The sequence below is a fragment of the Pleurodeles waltl genome, chromosome 3_1, assembly GCF_031143425.1.
Source record: "Pleurodeles waltl isolate 20211129_DDA chromosome 3_1, aPleWal1.hap1.20221129, whole genome shotgun sequence".
Taxonomy (NCBI): Eukaryota; Metazoa; Chordata; class Amphibia; order Caudata; family Salamandridae; genus Pleurodeles; species Pleurodeles waltl.
The window spans coordinates 1,325,058,283-1,325,080,363 of record NC_090440.1 but is presented as its reverse complement, the minus strand read 5'-3'; positions in this window follow the sequence as shown (position 1 = coordinate 1,325,080,363).

Below are 22,081 nucleotides of genomic sequence, written 5' to 3'. Positions count from 1 at the left end.
CCCCTGCACTGCCCATGCCAAGTGCATGGGCAGTGCAGGGGCCCCAAGGGGGGCCCTAGAGCACTCATTCCACCAGCCTTGGCAGAACAAGCGTTCTTTATCCGCAGGGCAGCACTGCTTACAGCGCTGCCCTGTCGGATGAAGAATTCAGCCATCGTCAGGCTGCCTGTCAGTAGTAGCCGGGCGGTGGAGGAAGGCCACCTGTGGCGGTCCCCACTGCCTTCATTATGTGGCGGTCGAGACCGCCATCCCGGTGGCGGTAATTTCCACCAGCATGGCGGGCTCGACCGCCAAGTTCATAATGAGGGCCTCAGTGTCTTTTCTCGCCTATTCCATAACATATCTAGAACTCTGAAAGTCCTTGACTTATGAACATTGCAACAAATCTAAGTACCTCAATAATATCTCTGCCATTTGACAGTACAATGACACGATTTGATCCATATTGAATAGCCCCCTCAAAATGTGGCACAACACAAAGGTCAGCTTCCTCCAATTTGCTATTAAGTTCTTGAACAACATAGCCCATACCTTTTGAATATATCTCTGCAGGCACCAACTACTCATTGACAATAATTCCACTTGCAATAATTGGAAATAAAGGCCCTCGTTCTGACCCCGGCGGTCGCGTTAATATGGTGGAAAGTACTGCCAACAAGCTTGCAGTACTTTCCATCATATTATGACATTGTTACCACACTGACCGTCACAGTGGTAATGGCCGCCAGGCTGGAGATAGCAAACTCCAGCCCAGCAGCCGTCACTGTACTGCCTGTGGGATAATGACCCCCCCTACCACCATGGTTTTCGTGGCTTCCTTACCGCCATGGCGGTAGGCACTATCAGTGACAGGGAATCTCTTCCCTGTCACTGAGAGGGATCTCCCCCACCACCCCCAGATTCCACCCCCCTTCCTCTCCAGGCCCCCCTTCATTCACACCCCTCCCATCACACATGCATAGACACCCATACCCACATTCAGCCACGCATGCATACCTCCATTCAAACACACATCCGCACACACTTTCATACATACACCCAGACACTCGTTCACGCAACTCAATATACACACACTCACACCTCCAGACATGCACACACATACACCACGCAACACACACCCGCATACACACATGCACAGACATACACACACACACCCCCCACACACACAACACCCCCCACCCCCTCCCCTGTCGGAGCACCCACTTACCTGTGTCCAGGGGGTCCTCCGGCGAGAGACGGGATGGGGCGCTGCTGCCAGCAGCAGCATCTGCCAGCAGAACACGACCACCATTATTTATCATAATGTCCACTGGTGGTGGTCCACTGGCATGGTGCGGCTTCTGGCAGCAGCGCCATTTTACTGCCATCTGCCGGCATGGCCACTGCCGGATTTCCGCCATCCTTCTGGCGGAAATCCAGCTGTGGTCATAATCCGGTGGACGGTTAGTAGCTGCGGCAACGGTCTTTTGGTGGCCGTCACCATGGCGTTAGGTGGTTTTTACCGCCATGGTCCAAATGAGGGTCTAAGTGTTCATTGAAGAATCAGCAATGTTTTTGCGAGTTAACATTTCTAAGTTCATCTTGTTCGATGTTGATGACCAGAATTTACCAAGTTGCACAGGAATAGGTGTTGAATTTTTGATGCGTTACCAACTTCCTTGAAGACAACAGCCTACTCGACCCCTCTCAGTCCGGATTCCGAGCCAATCACAGCACAGAAACCGCCCTCATCTCAGTCACAGTCGACATCAGAACCCTGATGGACAACGGAGAAACAGTCGGCCTCATCCTCCTTGACCTCTCGGCTGCCTTCGACACCGTCTGCCACCGAACCCTAATATCCCGCCTCCGCTCCACCAGGATCCAAGGACAGGCCCTGGACTGGATCACCTCCTTCCTCTCCAACCGCTCCCAAAGAGTCTACCTCCCACCTTTTCGCTCAGACCCCACCGAGATCATCTGCGGCGTCCCACAAGGCTCCTCGCTCAGCCCGACGCTCTTCAATGTCTACATGAGCCCCCTCGCCAACATCGTACGCAAACAAAGCATCATCATCACCTCCTACGCCGACGACACTCAACTGATACTTTCCCTCACCAAGGACCCCACCAGCGCCAAGACCAACCTGCAAGATGGAATGAAAGACGTCGCAGATTGGATGAAACTCAGCCGGCTGAAACTGAACTCAGACAAAACAGAAGTCCTCATCCTCGGAAACACCCTGACTGCCTGGGACGACTCCTGGTGGCCCACGGCCCTTGGCACTGCACCGACCCCCTCAGACCACGCACGCAACCTCGGTTTCACCTTGGACCCACTTCTCACCATGACCAAACAAGTCAACGCCGTATCATCCTTCTGCTTCCTCACTCTCCGCATGCTCCGAAAGATCTTCCGTTGGATCCCCACCGACACCAGAAAGACCGTGACCCACGCCCTCGTCACGAGCCGCCTGGACTACGGCAACACACTATACGCAGGAACCACCGCTAAACTCCAGAAACGTCTGCAACGAATTCAAAACGCCTCCGCCCGCCTCATCCTCAACATACCCCGCAACAGCCACATCTCCGCCCACCTGAGACACCTGCACTGGATTCCCGTCAACAAAAGGATCACCTTCCGACTCCTCACCCACGCACACAAAGCCCTCCACAACAAGGGACCCGAACTCCTCAACCGCCGCCTCAGCTTCTACACTCCCACCCGTCCTCTTCGCTCCGCCAACCTCGCCGCTGTCCCTCGCATCCGCCGCACCACGGCGGGTGGGAGGTCCTTCTCCTACCTGGCGGCCAAGACATGAAACTCCCTCCCACCATCCTCAGGACCACCCAGGACCACTCCGCTTTCCAGAGACTACTCAAGACCTGGCTCTTCGAGCAGCAGTAACCCCTTCCCCCTAGCACCTTGAGACCCGCACGGGTGAGTAGCACTCTTTATAAATATTTATGATTTGATTTGATGCAGGCAAGGTCAATTGTTCCACTTGTAGACATTTGTCAGAATCTCTCACATTCTTTGAAAGATAGAACAAGATAACAATCAAAAGCAATGTGCAGTTCTTCCAAGCTGCACACTGACTTTGATTTCTGTAGAACAGTCTGAACAACCTCTCCAAAGTTCTGCGTGGATGTACACTTGACCATTCGCAACTGTTACATATAGGCCCTGATTTATGAAAAGTGGTGCTGCACCTAGTGCAGCACCACTTTTCTTGCACCCCTTAGCGCCCCCCTAATGGCAAAATGTGTGCACCGTATTTAAAATACGGCGCACCATGGCAGTAGTCAGGGGGACTACCCTCATAATTTTTTATGCTAATCTGACTCTGAATAATTTGTGACTGGAAATGGTATAACTGATAAAAACCCGACCTTCTTCAGTTGGACTGTATTCCGGGAGATAAGAGCATGAATTCCATCCCACGGAGGAACTGGCTTTTCTTCATCCTTCAGTCCACACTGATGATCAATGTGATAAATTCAGTTAAATCAGCTATGCGGACCATGCCATCAGATAGAAGAAGATTCATGTCCTTTTGCTGTCATGTAATCCATAAAAAATAGCATAAGCCTGTTGGTTTAGCGCTGGCCAGGCGCAGCTTGGCACTTGCATGGAAATCACAGTTGGGACCAGTTTTCGAGGCTTTGACAAGAGATGTCTCCGCCTGGGCAAGAGCTGAGGAGTGTATCCTCCGTAAAGAGGAGGCACAGGGCCTCCGGAAGCGTCCTAAAGCAGGATTATGGGTTGAGATATTAGAGAGATGTGAACACCTGGATCAAACTGATCTTGAGGAGTGAAAAGAGGGTGACGATTGGAGTGCCACAGAGATTGATAGGATTGGGTGGGGCAATTCACACAATCGGGACTGTGGGTGGTATAAGATAACTACCCCAAAATTAAACACATACCAAACACATACCAAATACGATACTCTAGTCTTGGTGGGGGTGCACATGATAATATTGTCGGAACCATTGTTCCTCTTTTTAGAGCTTAGCTAAGTTTACAGGCCTATAGGTAGGGTTTCACTGCTCCTGCCTTGTGACATGTTATGTTGCGTTGCCCACAACTCCACCCCCAGAGACCATTAGTTTGTTTATTCAGTTTGATTATCTTTTTTTTCCATATCGCTTCTCACTTCCCCTGACATAATCCTGTGGTGGAAGCATGCAAAGAGTCCCCTACACTTACAACATACAGTTTTTAGGACCCGCTAACAGGTAGCACAAAATACATTCCTAAGAAGACATAGACGGGACCATACCTAGGTTTTACTGACTGACTTCCCTCTGCTCATCTAGCTAAGTGACTTGTCACTATCTGCAAAATAGGGGAATGAAGAGGTCACAGACAAACAACCAACCATGTGAAAAACCTGACATGAAACTAATATGTCTGTGCTTGCTTAATTATACAGGGGAGAACAAGATTGTACCATGATCCTACTGTAACATACTCTCAAAAATCGCCCCATCCCCTTTATATCACAGGACACATGCAGGACAACATACACTAAGCTACACATTTAGTAACTATGACTAAACAAAAATATATATTTTTGTATTTTTTTTTAAACATAGAAAAGCCCCAACATCACCGAGATAATAAAACATTAAGATTAGAAAGTCCACCCCAAACCTACTTATCCTAACTAACCCACTTACCTATACTAACCTACAACTATCTCCCTATTACCCACAAAAAACCTAGAAAAAGAGGAGGGAGAGGAGTTAACTTGGGAGGAGTGACATACTGCAATTCAGAAGTTGGCCCTGTTCAGTCTTTCTTTCTTTTGAGGACCTTGCTATTTTTGGCCACCAACATCGTAATGGAGTCCAACTTTTGGAGGATATGTTGTACATCCCTCTGAATATATGTAATAGCACTCATGTCCATGGCAGCAGATGTGGTTGGCTGTGTGATAGTACTTCTAGGTGCAGCAGCTGGAGCAATATTCATGTTGGTCCCTTTGGGCTCCTTGCATAGCTGTGGTGCTTGGTCGGGCCTCTGTGGTCAGTGTGGGTCCCCCTTAGCTGAATGCCCACTACTCACCAGTGGATCGCTCCGAGCGATAGCGGCGTGCCATCCTCCTGAACCCAGATTCCATTGCCAATATGTGCCTATAGCGCCTTCCCTCTTCTGAAAGGCACAGAGTTGGTCGTTTTTGGCAGCTGTTAAAATGAGACAGGCAAGCATCAGTGTCCGCATTGTGTGGAGTATGTCCAGTAAATTAGCTTACTATCTACATCGAATAGCACATGCACTCCTACTCACAATCCAGATGATACAATGGCCCTGATGGATGAAACGACAATGCTGCTTTAGCACCATTTCCCGTACACCATAACCATCCACAACAAGATTAGGTAACAAACTAATTTAGATCTGCTTAGACTTTGCACCATGTGTGACAATGCTAACAGTGTCAAAATCACATTGATCAGGGCCACTATTCCTCTTCACGTGTTTCAAGTTTTCTAACATACATCACCTGAAACTTGATGCTGTTATTGGGAGTATGGGATGCTGTTGTTTACCATAAGGGTTCAGTGTTGATAGGTACACATGCAAGCCTGATCAAAATGACTGTCACCTACACTGTGAGCATCACATCTACCTACACATTTGTTGATCCCACCCCCTGTGCCTCAGGGGGAATGGCCATGCAGATCAACATCTCAACTGTCCAGGTCATCCACCAATGCATGACCACTCATACAGTGAGTCAGGGTGTGGACCATAATTTGGCTGATGACAAAAATGAAGCTGGTATCCATAGGTCTATCACTTCTACATTGATGTGTCCAGGTGTAGACACCGATCAATACCTGATCAGCCAATACCATTCCTCACACACCCATGACCATGCCAGCACACGATTGGACTTGACCTGCATGCACACCTAATACATTCCATATAGTTGTCAGTTAAGTGGACTAAAAAAATATTGGCATCATGCTGGGGGACAAATGCCCACACAATCCTACATGTACTTTACAATACAGGGATGCACCAATTGTTTTCCAAAATGGTACATCACTATGTTGTGTGCATGACAGTGTGTCCCAGGGCCATTATATAGATAACGGTGCACATTTAAGTCACATATGGAGCTGCGCGTGGCTTGTCATCACCTTGTTTACACAATGTTGGCCATTGAGCGCCAGAATCCTCATAAGATATGACTCTCTGCACGTGCATGGGGAACCACTTAAATGTGACACAGTGTCACCATACAGCCTACTTTGAATTCTGATCATTTTACAGCTCATCACTTCTAGCATTGGGTGCTGAACTCATGACTCACTCACACTAAAAACATCAACACTACACAGGACAGACATGATCACACTTACTGGATACATTTGGGTCATCAAATCTTGCCACCTCACCTATGGTGTGGGGGGAGGTCCAGCTGAAATATATGGATGGAAAACCATGGTTAGTATCACATCACTGTCACTACTAGTGGACAACATATGGCAGTATTTACTATTTCAGAAGAGTGAGGAAATAATCCATTTTGTGGACAGTGCAACAGATACACCACTGCAAACTCACAATCACACTGTCACTCTGGTGAATGAGAGCCATACATCTGCACTCTTACACCGGGCTTGAGACTCATGTAGTGCTGCAACCTGCAACAGCCATGTGTGGCCAATCTATAGAAGATGGAACTTCATGGAATGAGGGGGAATTGGGTGACAGATAAATGATATGACCCTTGTGCTCTGCAAGACAACTGATTCTTGTATTCTGGCTTGTCCTGCAAGGGCACAGAGGCACTTTGTGGAGGACAAGCGGCTAAATAGTCAGTCTGTAAATTTCATGCATTGATTAATCCATGACTGATGTGTCACAGTTGGGTGATGGCATCAAATGGCCCATTGGCAGTGCCCCCTAAGGCGGGTTTTCCCCCTTTGTAAACATAATGGCAGGGATGATGTATGTGAAAATCTGACATTATTGCACCACACATGGATTGTCATATTTAGTTCACAATCCACTTATAAATGTTATGCTGGCCGTGTCTTGCCTTATCATACATGACAAAGGCCCTCATTACAACCCTGGCGGACGGTGCTAAAGCGGCGGTAAGACCTCCAACAGGCCGGCGGTAAAAAATTTGCAATGACGACCGTGGCGGAAACCGTCAACAAAGACAGCAACTTTAATACCCCGACCGCCACGGCGGTACAAACAAACAGCGCGGCGGTCACCGCCAACAGACAGGCGGAAGACAATGTATCGCCCACACTATTATGACAGGCCAATCCGCCACCTTTTCTGGGGCGGATTCACCGCGGATAAAAACACAGCGGAATCAGGAATACTCCACTCCACTCCACGAGGAACGAGGACACCATGGACCCGGAATTCCAGATTCTACCTGCGATAGTCATCCTTCTCCTGTACCAGGAGCACGAACGCCGGCGGCGCAGACCACGATGAGTACTGCACCTACGACACAGGGGAGGGGGAGGCCAAATACAGGAACACACACACGCAACACCCCCACCCCCACCCTCACCCACTACAACACACACACTAATACATATCTATATATTATAGTTACACCCACCAAACCCCCCGGAAGAATGCAAAGACCAAAGGAAATGATTGTAACCATTGTAATCTATTAAAATACAGTACTATAAATATATACACTATAAACAAATATATACACCAATAATACAAGTCCAGGTATTGCACCATTTATAGTCCGTGGACCACTGGGCCCAAAATTCATGGGCGAGGCCCACACTCGATACCAGATCAAAACAGAGAGAACACTGAAGGGGCATCAGATAGAAATATAACAGGCACCTCAGGGGGAAGGGTAGGGGGGGCACCTCAGCCGGATGAGTGCACGACGCCAGATCCACGAGGGGGCTCAATGCCCACTGTTCAATCCTGGGGAGTGCAAAGCCACAGTCTCTCAAGTCTCTACAGTGTGTGATTTGCCCACTGTTCAATCCTGGGGAGTGCAAAGCCACAGTCTCTCAAGTCTCTACAGTGGGTGGGTTGCCCACTGTTCAATCCTGGGGAGTGCAAAGCCACAGTCTCTCAAGTTTCTACAGTGGGTGGTTTGCCCACTGTTCAATCCTGGGGAGTGCAAAGCCACAGTCTCTCAAGTTGATAACAGTCTCCACTGGTTCTGGAGGGGGACTGGTGCCCAGAGTGCTTCATCCTGTGAAGGACAGAGGTAGTGGATGGATGTCTCCACTGGTTCTGGAGGGGGACTGGTGCCCAGAGTGCTTCATCCTATGAAGGACAGAGGTAGTGGATGGATCTCTCTACTGGTTCTTGGGGGGGACTGGTGCCCAGAGTGCATCACTCACCCCGTGACGGTCCCAGTTGCGTCAGTGCCCCTGCCGCTCATGGGCTAGCGGGGGTTGCTTGATTTGGCGGTGCCCTGTTCAGCGGTGCTTGAGTTGGCGGTGCCCTGTTCAGCAGTGCTTGAGTTGGTGGTGCCCTGTTCAGCAGTGCTTGATTTGCCGGTGCCCTGTTCAGCGGTGCTTGAGTTGGCGGTGCCCTGTTCAGCGGTGCTTGATTTGGCGGTACCCTGTTCAGCGGTGCTTGAGTTGGCAGTGCCCTGTTCAGCGGTGCTTGATTTGGCGGTGCCTTGTTCAGCGGTGCTTGAGTTGGCGGTGCCCTGTTCAGTGGTGCTTGAGTTGGCGGTCCTTCATGGCCCAGCGGGGCTTGTGCTGGCGGTCCTTCATGGCCCAGCGGGGCTTGTGCTGGCGGTCCTTCATGGCCCAGCGGGGCTTGTGCTGGTGGTCCTTCATGGCCCAGCGGGGCTTGTGCTAGCGGTCCTTCATGGCCCAGCGGGGATTGTGCTGGCGGTGCCCTCCTGGGCAGCTGGGCTGGCTGGGGGGGCCTCCTGGGCAGCTGGGCTGGGGCTGGTGGGGCCCTCCTGGGCAGCTGGGATGGGGCTGGCGGTGGCCTCCTGGGCAGCTGGGCTGTGGCTGGCGGGGCCCTCCTGGGCAGCTGGGATGGGGCTGGCGGTGGCCTCCTGGGCAGCTGGGCTGAGGCTGGAGGGGCCCTCCTGGGCAGCTGGGATGGGGCTGGTGGTGGCCTCCTGGGCAGCTGGGCTGGTGCTGCGGTGGCCTACTGGGCAGCCGGGTTGGGGCTGGCGGTGGCCTCCTGGGCAGCTGGGCTGGGGCTGGTGGTAGCCTCCTAGGCGGCGGGGATGATGGCAGTCTTCTCCACTGTGCTGCTCTTCCCAGACTTGCCAGGATTCTTGTGGCCCTTCCCCACCTTGGGAGGTGTCACAGCTGAGTCCACCCTCCCAACGGGACCCCTGGGAGTGGCTTTGGTGGCTGGAGTCATCCCCCTCTCCCGCCGGGCACTGGCCAACTTCTGATGCTTCACGGGGGGGACTGGCTGTGCTGTGGCTCCGTGCCACACTGGCTGTCCTGGTGGCCAGTGCACTCCACATACCTGTGACAACAGGCACCACTGGTCCCGGAGATGTTGTGGCTGAGGTGCTAGTTCCGGACCTATGAGATGGACCGGGTTGGGGTGGTGTGAGAAAAAGGTCAAGGCTGGACAGGAAAAGTTTTTGGGACACACTGGGACGGGTAGCTGGAGGGGGTTTGGAAGTGGAGGAAGAGGTGGTGGTAGTAGGAGGTGTACGTTTGGTGACTTTGGGTGCAGGTGCATGCGCTGGAGACTGTTGTGAGGTGGATGGCTGTTGGGTGGGTGTGTGCCTGTGTTTGTGTATCTTGGGAGGGGGTGTCACAGACACACTGGGAGAGGACACAGGGGACGTGTGCATGGTAGTGGGGGTAGTGACTGCACGTGAACGGGGTGTGCTGGTGGGTGTACTGGTGAGGGACGTAGTGGCTGTAGAGGTAGTACATGCAGGTGTTTGTGTAGACGAGACTGGGAGGGAGGAGGGAGACGACGAGGAGGGGGACACAGTGGAGGCAGTGGATGTCGGTGTGTCTGCATGTGTCTGATGCTTGCATGAGGGGAAACATCCTTTTTTACAACTTTTTTTTTCTGAAAGTCGTGGTTAACGAAAGCGCAACAACGCTTTTTTTAACCACAACTCCGTTTTTTTGTGCCTTAACTATGTATGTTCTGAACAATGAACATGCGTGGTTAAGGTACAAAGAAGGGAGTTGGCGAAGGTAAGTGGTGGGTTTAGGTTTTGGGGCGGGGTTGGGGGGGTGAGGCGTTTTTGGTTTTGGGGAGTGGGTGGGGGTTAGGGGGTTTTAGGTTTTGGGGTGGGGTTGGGGGTGGGGCGTTTTTGGTTTTGGGGAGGGGGTGGGGGGTCAGGGGGTTTTAGGTTTTGGGGTGGGGTTGGGGGGGTGGGGCGTTTTTGGTTTTGGGGAGGGGGTGGGGGGTCAGGGGGTTTTAGGTTTTGGGGTGGGGTGGGGTTGGGGGGTGAGGCGTTTTTGGTTTTGGGGAGGGGGTGGGGGGTCAGGGGGTTTTAGGTTTTGGGGTGGGGTTGGGGGGTGAGGCGTTTTTGGTTTTGGGGAGTGGGTGGGGGTTAGGGGGTTTTAGGTTATGGGGTGGGGTTGGGGGGTGGGGCGTTTTTGGTTTTGGGGAGGGGGTGGGGGGTCAGGGGGTTTTAGGATTTGGGGTGGGGTTGGGGGGGTGGGGCGTTTTTGGTTTTGGGGAGGGGGTGGGGGTTAGGGGGTTTTAGGTTTTGGGGTGGGGTTGGGGGGGTGAGGCGTTTTTGGTTTTGGGGAGGGGGTGGGGGGTCAGGGGGTTTTAGGTTTTGGGGTGGGGTTGGGGGGGTGGGGTGAGGTATGTAGGGTGAATGGTGCCTATTACTAATGCTTTTATCAGGAATTCCTTTGCAACAAAATATCGTTGTTAAGGCATTCATGGTAAAATCATTAGTAGTAGCAACGAGGTCGGTGTTCTGACCTCGTTGTTTAGACAGTAGTTGTTTTTGAAGTCGTTGTTTCGTCGTACAATCTTGCATGAGTGCCTGTGGGATATGTGGTGCTTGTGTTTGCTTGAGCTTCCCTTGTGTGGTGAGGTGTGTGCAGGCTGGTCTGATGGTGTGCTTGGGATAGGAAGAGGTACAGGGGATTGGGTCTGGGTAGAGGAAGTTGGAGGGGGGAGGCTAGACACAGGGACAATGGCTGCCATCAGTGCTGAGGCCAGAGTTTGAAAGGCTCGGTGAAGGGCCACCTGACCAGAATGAATGCCCTCCAGGAATGCATTAGTTTGTTGCAACTGCCTTTCTACACCCTGGATGGCATTCAAAATGATAGACTGCCCAACAGTGAGGGACCTGAGGAGTTCAATGGCCTCCTCACTGAGGGCAGCAGGGGTGACTGGGCAGGGCCTGAGGTGCCTGGGGGGAAGGTGATGCCCACCCTCCTGGGTGAGCGGGCACGGGGCGAAGGCTGAGGGGCTGCTGGGAGGGCGGTGCTGGTAGGGGGGGTGGCAGCTGTACCTGTAGATGCGGGGGGCACAGATGTTGCCGCCACCACAAGGGAGCTCCCATCAGAGGACGAGTCCGTGTCACTGGTCTCAGCTCCTGTCCTCGCTGTGGAGCTCCCCTTGCCCTCCGTCCCACTGGTAAATTCAGAGTTCGTAGTGTGGCCCTCCATGGCCATGGGGGATGCAGCTCCCTCGTGCTCCGGTGCCACTGCTCCTCCGCCTGATGATGCTAATGCACACAAGAACAGGAAGACCACAAAAAGGGGGGGGGTGACAGAATAAAGACATGTTGAGGGCATGGATTACCACTACCGTTGGCGGACAAGACATACACAGAAGCCTCCTGCACTATGCCGCGCTCTTGGGCTCTACAGTTCAATTCCTTGGAAATGGCCCACAAGGCTATGGACGACATCTGCACACATAGATGGCACAGGGGCATGAATAGCTGTACTTGGCACTCTACAGAGGTGGGGTGGGGGGCCACAGGGCCATGCCTTACGGAGGGGCCTAGCCTACGGAACTCGCCCTGGCCTAGGGAAACCCACAGCCCTCCTCCCCCAACCAGACAACTCCACTGCGCGCAAAGTCAGCTGAATGAGAGTGTACTCACCCCCCTTGTGTCTGCTGTGATGCCCTCAAGCACCCATCCAACTCCGGGTAGGCCAAAGCAAGGATCCTGAACATCAGGGGGGTCATGGTTTGACGGGCACCCCTCCTACGTTGGGAGGCCATCCCCAGCTGAGCCTCCGCCATCTTCTTGCTCCAGCGGCGACTGTCCTCCCATCTTTTCCGGCAGTTGGTGCTCTGTCTGTGGTAGACCCCAAGGGCCCGGACGTCCTTGGCGATGGCACGCCAAATATCTTTCTTCTGGTGGGCGCTGACCTACATGAAATGTACAGGGGAAGAAGAGAAGTCCTTACCAACTGCACCGTCAAAGTGAGTGGCCCCCATCCCTACCCTTGCCATGTGGCACATGCACCCACCGTCTTTCATGCATGCAGAACTCTGCCCCCTTCCTTCTTACATCCAGCCCTCTCCACACAGGCATAGCCCATACAACATGCTCCCTATGTACTTACCTGTTTGTCTGGAGGACCGTAGAGTAGCGTGTACTGGGGGAGGACCCCATCAACGAGCTTCTCCAACTCCTCCGATGTGAAGGCAGTGGCCCTTTCCCCAGACGCACGAGCCATTGTCTCTCCCAGACTGAGGTCACTGCAGCACTTGCAGTGTAGGTCCTCTCCTGTCGAAGATCAGGTATCGAGTGATTCAACAGATACAAAATGGCGGTCACGTCCGCGGCGGTCACATCCGCGGCGGTGCGTACCATCACCGCTGGCGTACATCGTCATTGGCTCCTGGGACCCATTGGGTCCAATGTTAACCAATGCAGCATTGCGCCGCGGTCTCCGACTGCCTACTGCGACGGTGTACAACGCCAGCGCAGTTACCTCACATCCCATTGTCCCACTTTAGAGGTCAGGCAGTCGCCATTTCAGGGGCCCACATGGCCTAATTTCCAACTTCGTCACACATACCTATGCCCAGTCTCAACACACTTATAGGCCACCTTTTGTGTATAATTGGTGTTCTGTGTAAACTGTGGGTACGTACCTCTGAGTTGTTTGACTCTGTGGTCGCTGTTGTCCTTCATAGGCACCGTCCGCTGGGACATGTGAGGAGATGGCGGCATCCTCCGGTGTACCGACCGTTGGTGGACCTGTCGACAATGGAGGAAAGACATTTGATAATCACCTACAGGTTTGACCGTGCCACAATCCAGGAACTGTGTACCCAGTTAGAGCCAGACCTGATGTCAGCAATCCAACATCCCACAGGAATCCCCCCTCAATTGTAGGTGCTATCAGTGCTCCATTTCCTTGCAAGTGGGTCATTTCAAACAACTGTGGCCATGGCATCAGGGATGTCCCAGCCTAGTTTTCCAACGTATTGTCCAGAGGGTTGTCCGCCCTGCTGAAACACATGCGGAGCTACATCGTTTTCCCTCAGGTGGAGAATTTGCCTACAGTAAAAGGTGACTTCTATGCCCTTGGACATATCCCCACCATCATAGGTGCCATTGATGGGACCCATGTGGCTTTGGTCCCCCCCCACAGGAGTGAACAGGTGTACACAAACCGGAAGAGTTATCATTCCATGAATGTACAGATGGTATGTTTGGCAGACCAGTATATCTCCCATGTGAATGCCATGTTCCCTGGCTCAGTGCATGACGCCTACATCCAGCGGAATAGCAGCATCCCTTGTGTGATAGGTCAACTCCAGAGGCACCGTGTGTGGCTATTAGGTGAGCCCCTGGAAGCAACACAGTGGGAATGGTTGACTGGGGTTATCCCTCCAGGTTAGTGTGTGTCTAACAGTTGTCCCTCGTCATTTGCAGATGACTCTGGGTACCCCAACCTGTCATGGCTACTGACCCCAGTGAGGAATCCCAGGACCAGGGCAGAGGAACGCTACAATGAGGCCCATGGGCGAACTAGGAGGGTGATCGAGCGGACCTTCGGCCTCCTGAAGGCCAGGTTCAGGTGCGTCCACATGACAGGTGGATCCCTATTCTACTCACCAAAGAAGGTGTGCCAGGTCATCGTGGCCTGCTGTATGCTTCACAACTTGGCTTTGTGACAACAGGTGCCTTTTCTGCAGGAGGATGGTCCAGATGGCGGTGTTGTGGCAGCTGTGGAGCCTGTGGACAGTGATGAGGATGAAGCAGAGGAAGAAGACATGCAGAACAGGGACTCAGTGATCCAGCAATATTTCCAGTGAAACACAGGTGAGAATACATTCCTGCCTACTACATGTACTTTTACACTACTACCTCTCTACTGTCTGTCGTTTTCACCCAGTGTATGGTCACTGAGTTGTCACTTTCCCTTACGGTTTCACAGATGTGGGTCCCAACGTGTGTCATCTGCTTAGATTCCTCATGGACTAGAGCTGTGTGACATAGGTATGTTGACATTACTATTTCAAGAACATTTGGTCACTGTAATTGCAAATACACTATTTCGAAATCACAGACAGACTCCAGATCATTTTGTGGTTTAGGTGTGTTTATTTAAATGCAAAATATTGGATGGGGAAGTTAAATGGTGAGGGGTGATGGTGGAGGAGTGTCCATGGCAGAGTCCAGTCTATTAGTCTCACAAGTGCATTGCCCATATGGGCATAGGAAGTGTAGCTGGGGCAGTTTAATTATGGACAGGGTGACAAAGTGGGACAGTGGGATGACAATCAGGGTGGTCTCATTTCTTGGTGGGGGTCTTGGCATCGTGCTCTGACTTGTTCCTGGATCTCAGGGACCGTTTGCGGGGTGGTTCTCCCTCTGCAGGGGGTGGGGTGCTGGTGTGGTGGTCCTGTGGCAGGGCGTCCTGTCCACTAGCGCCGGCGGAGGTGGTGGGCAGTTCATCGTCCATGCTAGTGTCAGGGGCCTCTTGGAGTGCCACAGTGTCCCTCCTGGTGTTAAGTAGTTCCTTCAGCACCCCTACGATGGTGCCCAGGGTGGAGCTGGTGGTTCTGAGTTCCTCCCTGAAGCCCATATTCTGTTCCTCCTGCATGCGCTGGGTCTCCTGAAACTTGGCCAGTACCGTTGCCATCGTCTCCTGGGAGTGGTGGTATGCTCCCATGATGGAGGAGAGGGCCTCGTGGAGAGTAGGTTCCCTTGGCCTGTCCGCCCCCTGTCGCACCGCAGCCCTCCCAGTTCCCCTGTGTTCCTGGGCCTCCGTCCCCTGGATCGTGTGCCCACTGCCACTGCCCCCAGCTCCCTGTTGTTGTTGGGGTGGTGGGTTAGCCTGGGTTCCCTGTAGTGGTGGACACACAGCTGATTGACGTGTCCTGGGGACGGAGGTATGGGCTCGCTGGGTGGGTGCTGTGCTGGTGTTTCCAGAGGGGGAAGGTCTGTGGTGGCCTGTGCCTGTGTGAGGGGAACCGACTGTCCGAGGCCCCCGATGGTCTGGGCTGGTCATCCAGATCCAGTTGGACAGAGGTGCTGTCATCACTGTGGGCCTCTTCTGTGGGTGGAGTGGACATGTCTGGACCCTCCTGTCTGGTGACGTTGGGTAGGGGTCATGCAGGGGTGGAAAGGCATGATTATTGCATCTGTGTGTGGCATGGTGTGCAATGGGTGGGTGACCGTGTACCCCAGTGCTGGCATTCCTGTGTGGGAGCTTGTGTGATGATGGTTTAGGGGGGTGTATGGGTATGTGCAGTGTGCAGTGTGCATACTTTGGTGATGGGTGTCCATGCTTTGTTTTTGCATGCAGGGCTTGGTGTTGGTATGTGTGTTTTGCGATATTGGTACATTTGTGAGGAGTTGGAGTGATAGGGGTGGGGGCGAGGGTGGGGTATGTGATAGCATGCAGGTAGGGTGGGGGATGTAATAGTTAAGATTTGACTTACCAGAGTCCATTCCTCCACCTACTCCTGCGAGGCCCTCAGGATGCAGAATTGCCAAGACCTGCTCCTCCCATGTTGTTAGTTGTGGGTGAGGAGGTGGGGGGCCGCCGCCAGTCCACTGAACCGCCAGGTGGTGTCTTGAGACCACGGAACGCACCTTCCCCTGTAGGTCGTTTCACCTTTTCCTGATGCCCTCCCAATTTCTTGGGTGTTGTCCCACTGCGTTGACCCTGTCCACTATTCTTCGCCATAGCTCCATCTTCCTTGCAATTGAGGTGTGCTGCACCTGTGCTCCAAACAGCTGTGTCTCTCCCCGGACGATTTCCTCCACCATGACCCTGAGCTCCTCCTCCGAGAACCTGGGGTGTCTTTGCCTTGCCATGGGGTGGTGTAGGTGATGTGTGGGGTGGTGTGTGTGGTGATAAGTGTGGTGATATGTAGTGGTGTGTTGTGTGAGGTGCGTGGAAGTTGTGTGGGTGATGGTGTTATGTGCCGTTGGATGCTGTTGTACTTGCTGGTGGAGTCTCTCTCTGTGCTTTGTTCTCAATTTTTGTTGTAGGGGTTTATGGGTGATGTGAGTGTGTGTTTTATATTGTATTGGGTGTGTGGGAGTGGTGTGTGTATGTGTATCAGGTGTGTGTATTTTAAATTGTCTAATGTGGCTGTGTTTTGTAAGAGTGTGTGTATTTTTAGCGCAGCGGTGTATACCGCCAATGGAATACCGCGGTTGAAAGACCGCCACGTGGATTCGTGTGTCGTGATAGTGTGGGCGTATTTCTGTTGGCGTGACGGTGGAGATTTTGTTTTCGCCAGTTTATCACTGACCTTTGGTGTGGCGGACTTGTGTGGGTGTCTGAATTTTGGCGGGTTCCGAGATGTGGGTCATAATAGCTGTGGCGGAATTCCGCAGCCGCGGCGGTGTGTTCGCGGTCTTCTGCACGGCGGTAAGTGGCTTTTACCGCCAATGTTGCAATGACCGCCAAAGTCCTGGGGCACAGATGTTGTCATGGCCCCTGAAATGTGTGACTTAGTGATGGATGTGCATGACTCTCCTAACTTCTGACTTGCATTGGTAACATTTTAGGATATGTGAAGCCCATGTCTATACTGGCACAGTAACAGTTCATTCTGGTTGCATGCAACCTGTCCACAAGCATTGCATGCAGCACGCCAACACATCTGCTACTGTCATTCAAGTGCAGTGAACGGTAACTAGTTAGCCAATGGGGTACTCACCAACAGGGCCAGCAATCACCACACCAAGATGGTCCAGAAGATCCTGCTCCCTGCCCACCAGATCAGCCCAGCAATGCTTCAGCTGATGGTCATTGCAACTGATGTGGTACACCCTCTTCAGGCGTTGGAGCACCTTTCCTCACCGCAGCCGCCTTGACTCCGTACGGTATCCCTGGATCACATGGCCACCCATCTCTAGCATCAATGGGATGTAGTGGGCTACCAGCCAAATAAATCCTCCCAGCTCCTCCTCACCCATTCTGGTCTGCCTCCCCCTGCCAGACATTGCACTGGGGTACAGTTGAAAAAATATAAAAGTAGTATTGAGAAACAGAAATAATGAAAGTAAACTTAACACCCAAAATTTACTAACCTAACTAACTCACCTATAGAACTACTCCAGACAGCCACCCCACAGCACAAGTACAAGGTAAAATACACTAGACACACAAATTCACAGACAATGGGACAAAGGACAATCAAATACAACAGTAAACACAGCAGGAGGGACAACACAAGATACGCTAAATAGAAAGAAGACACCACCAACTCCAAAACAAGATCACACAGTCAAAAGAGGCACAGACTGTAAAGAGAAAGTGAAAGTACATCCACTGTATCATGCCTGTAAACAGGATATCCTACTACATCACATCCTGTGCCCTTGTGACACGTTTTCTGCCTGCGTGTGTATTTTTTTGATGATCTGATATTTGTGTGAGTATTTCTGACGCATTACTTACGTGCATCTATTTACATTGACGCATTACCCTCATGCGTCGATTTAAATTTAACAGTAAATCAGCATTGTGATGGGTGCGAAGGTGAAAAACATGCTAAGGGCCCATGTACTTTGCATTTGCAGACATTTTCGACACATATGAGTCTTTTTTTGTACTCTAATCCTGATTGCGCAATTTTGACATTTGTTAATGTGTGCACCCCATATCAACATAAAAATTGTATGTGCTGGGCTTCAGTATGTCATTTTGTGTATGGCCACATGTGGTAGTCCATTGTACAATGTGATTTGTTTGTGATTGGTCTGGTACACCAATGTGTGTGTTACAGGATCAACAGCATGCAAATGTATACACGTCATGCATATGTCTGTACGTGTGACAGCAGTGTATCCACATATGTATGGCAGTCAGTACTATGCAAGTGTCATGGTATGCGATTGTGATTTATGTTCACTTATGTGCTGTGTGTAGTTTTCTGACAGAGCATCACATTTCATACAACATTCATGGCTCAGAGATTGTTGATGATGGCTGATATGTGATATTTGGCAAATGTTACCCGACAAATGTCTCCATATGTTGATCTTGAGTATATGGATGACATGTGTGTGGACTACACATATGTCTGACATGTGTACATCTTTGCTACATACTGTGATTGACACACTCTGTCTCCATTCCAACCATATCATGTATTGAACACAATGGACTGTTGAAAATCATAACATTTTGCTTGTAATTACAATTACTTTGTGCTGGACCTGCAGCCCTAAATGCATATGTTCTCATCCATTCTGATGTGCATTCCATAGACATGTCCATGCAAAGTGTGAGGTCATGTGTACCCTCTGACAGGATTGGGCCCCATGACAGTGGCAGGATTGATTATCATTGATGTACTGTGCATGCTCCATTTCTCCCATTGCTTGTCATACCTGGGCTAATCATGTTGAGCATTGTCACCAATTATGTCCCCACCTTGTCACACATGCTCCATGCAGCCATTGCAACTCTCACACTGAGTTGTGTTAGTGGTCTGTTCAAACATTACAGTCTCACCATATTTTGACTTCCACTGCCTCATTTAGGTCACTTTAGACATGTTGTTCTTGTGTGTGATGAGCTATTGTTATACAAGTTGGCAACATAGATGAAATTAATATGTTGTGGTCCATAAACTGTGTCCTTCAGTTGTCACATTCAAGTTATGAGGATAATTGTGATGTGTGTGATGGTAGCAGTTCAGTCTTACGCTTCACATGTGATGTTGCTACAGTACTCTTCAGATTTGTATTTTTGACATGCTCCCTGAGGTTAGACTCATAATCCTAAAGTATATGTTTAAGAGATTGAAGACAACAAAGCCAGATTGTGTGAATGAGTGAGATGTTTATTGACAAAATTTACAAAGTGAGCTACGTGATGATTATGTGAAGAAGTGCTGTACAATGTGCAGTCTACGGCATATCCCAGTAGATGTGTTGTGGTCTTCCACCTCATTTTCTTCTCCACCATCCTCCTCCTCGGGCAGGTCACCAACTCATATAACAGTACGTTCATCTGTACACATATGTTGTGCAGTGTTAGACTTGGCATCCTTGGCATGGTCTCCCCTAACTTTTTTTGCCTCTGTTTCCAAGGTTGTTGATGTGTGATGGACTCTGTTTATGCTGGTTTTGTTACTCGTGGCACTTTATCACTGCTAACCAATGCTAAAGTGCAAGTGCTCCTATATAAAATGTGTATGTAATTGGGTCTCCATGATTGGCATATTTGATTTACTGGTAAGTCCCTAGTACAGTGTGCTAGAGGTGCCCAGGGCCTGTAAATCAAATGCTACTAGTGGGCCTGCAGCACTGGTTGTGCCACCCACAATAGTAGCTCTGTAAACATGTCTCAGACCTGCCACTGCAGTGTCTGTGTGTGCAGTTTTAAACTGCCAATTCGACTTGGCAAGTGTACCCACTTGCCAGGCCTAAACATTCCCTCTTCTTACATGTACGACATCCCTAAGGTAGGCCCTAGGTAGCCCCATGGGCAGGGTGCAGTGTATATCTAAGGTAGGACATATACTAATGTGTTTTATATGTCCTAACAGTGAAATACTGCCAAATTCAGTATTCACTGCTGCAAGGCCTATCCCTCTCATAGGTTTACATGGGGGCTGCCTTTAAATATGATTAACATGTAGATTCCGTTTGGGAGCGGATTGACATGTGGAATTTGGTGTCTCTGAGCTCACAATTTAAAAATACATCTTTTAGTAAAGTTGATTTTAAAATTGTGTGTTTGAAAATGCCACTTTTAGAAAAGTTAACATTTTCTTGCTTAAACCATTCTGTGACTCTGCCTGTTTGTGGATTCCCTGTCTGGGTCAGATTGGCAGTTGGGCTGTTTGCACCTCTCTCTAGACAGTGACGCAAAGGGAGCTGGGGTGTAGCCTGTATATCCTGATGCTAGGAGGGAGAGGAGGAGTGGTCACTTACACCTGAAAAGGCTGTGCCTGCCCTCACACAATGCAGCCTCCACCCCCTGGTGTATGTCTGGGGACTGGCCTGGGTAAGGCAGAATTTCATGAACAAGAGAGACTTTTCTTTGAAGTAAGCCTACTTCAAAGGCCAAAATGGGTATAAGAAGAGCACCCAAAACCACAGACTTTAGTTCACTTCTGGACATCAAGAGGAACCTCTGTCTGGAGAAGAGCTGAAAAGCTGAGGAGAAGTGTTGCCCTGCCTGTGACTGTGCTTTGTTGGGCTGTCCTGCAGTTGCTGCTTCTGCCTGTGCAAGGAGACATAGACTGGACTTTGTTGTGCATTCCTGCTTGGAAGAAATCTCCAAGGGCTTGTCTTAAGCTTGCCTCCTGTTGTTGAAGTCTCAGGGCCATCAAAGACTTCCCCTGCCAGCACCTGGACTCTCTGCTGAGACTCCTGTCCTGCCAAGTGGTGCCCTATCCAGTTCCTGGGGCCTTGGAAGGTGAAGCTGGCAGACCAAGACTGAAATTCCACGCACAGACCGCCTTGTGGGGAAAATTCTGATGCACCTTTCAAGACGTGGCTGAAAAATGACGTGCCACAGCTTTGCGAGAGAAATCGACGCTCCACCGGCATCGCGGCTGGAAGATCAACGCACGTGGCTGGAGAAACGACGTGCAACACCACTAACGGAGCCTGGTAACATCGCAGCCCACACAGCACGGTTTTTCTGATACTGTGTGGCAGGATTTTGACGCACGCCGACTGGAGAAACTACGCACGGTCTCGCTTGCGGGTGAGAAATTGACGCATCTCTGCCCTTTTTCAACGCACACTTGCCCGTGCGTGTTATTTTGACGCCATCAGGTACTTTTTAGCGCTAACACTGTTTTTACTGTTTACAAAAGGATTTAAGACTTTTTTGCTTTTAAAATTAATAACTGGACTCTTGTATGTTGGATTTTTGTCATTTTGGTCTTGTTTTGTTTAGATTAATATTTCCTATTTTTCTAAACCTGTGTTGTGTCATTTTGTAGTGTTTTCACTGAGTTTCTGTGTGTGTGTACAAATACTTTACACTTAGACTCTGAAGTCAAGCCTGCCTGCTCGTGCCAAGCTACCAAGGGGGTGAGCGGGGGTTAGCTGAGGGTGATTCTCCTTTACCCTGACTAGAGGGAGGGTCCTTACTTGGATAGGGGGTAACCTGACTGCCAACCAAAGACCCCGTTTCTAACATGGAGGATAGCACAAGTCAATATGGTCTTGTAGAACATTTGCCGGGCATATGGGAGGCTGCCTCCTGTGATGTCCAGGCACCTGAATCTGGACTTCAGGATGCCAAATGTCCCCTCCACAATGGTCTGTGTCCTCCGATGTCCCTCATTATATGCACACTCTGCTGCTGTGCTTGGGTAGTGAAATGGGATCATTATCCATGACTGTATGCCATAACCCAGATACGCTGCAAAAGATTACAGGAATAATTTGTTGTAAGGGCCTGCAACCGGTAAGTCATGTAGCAAGAGAGTTGATTTTAGAATCTGGATGTGGCTCATCTGTATTTGTGTTTTGGTGTGAGTTACTATCCTTGTTTGATCTTTCCTCAGCAGCGGGTTGTTGGACATGACAATCTTGTGTTTGGGCCAAGGACCTAGAACACTTGATTTGGATTCCACATTGTTAGTCATTGTCTATCTACCATGCGTTGTGTAGTGCACCTTTGTATCAGTGTGCTATCACTAGTGGGGGCATGACACATCCTAACAACACAATGGGGTCAGATGTGGTGGCAACATGGTA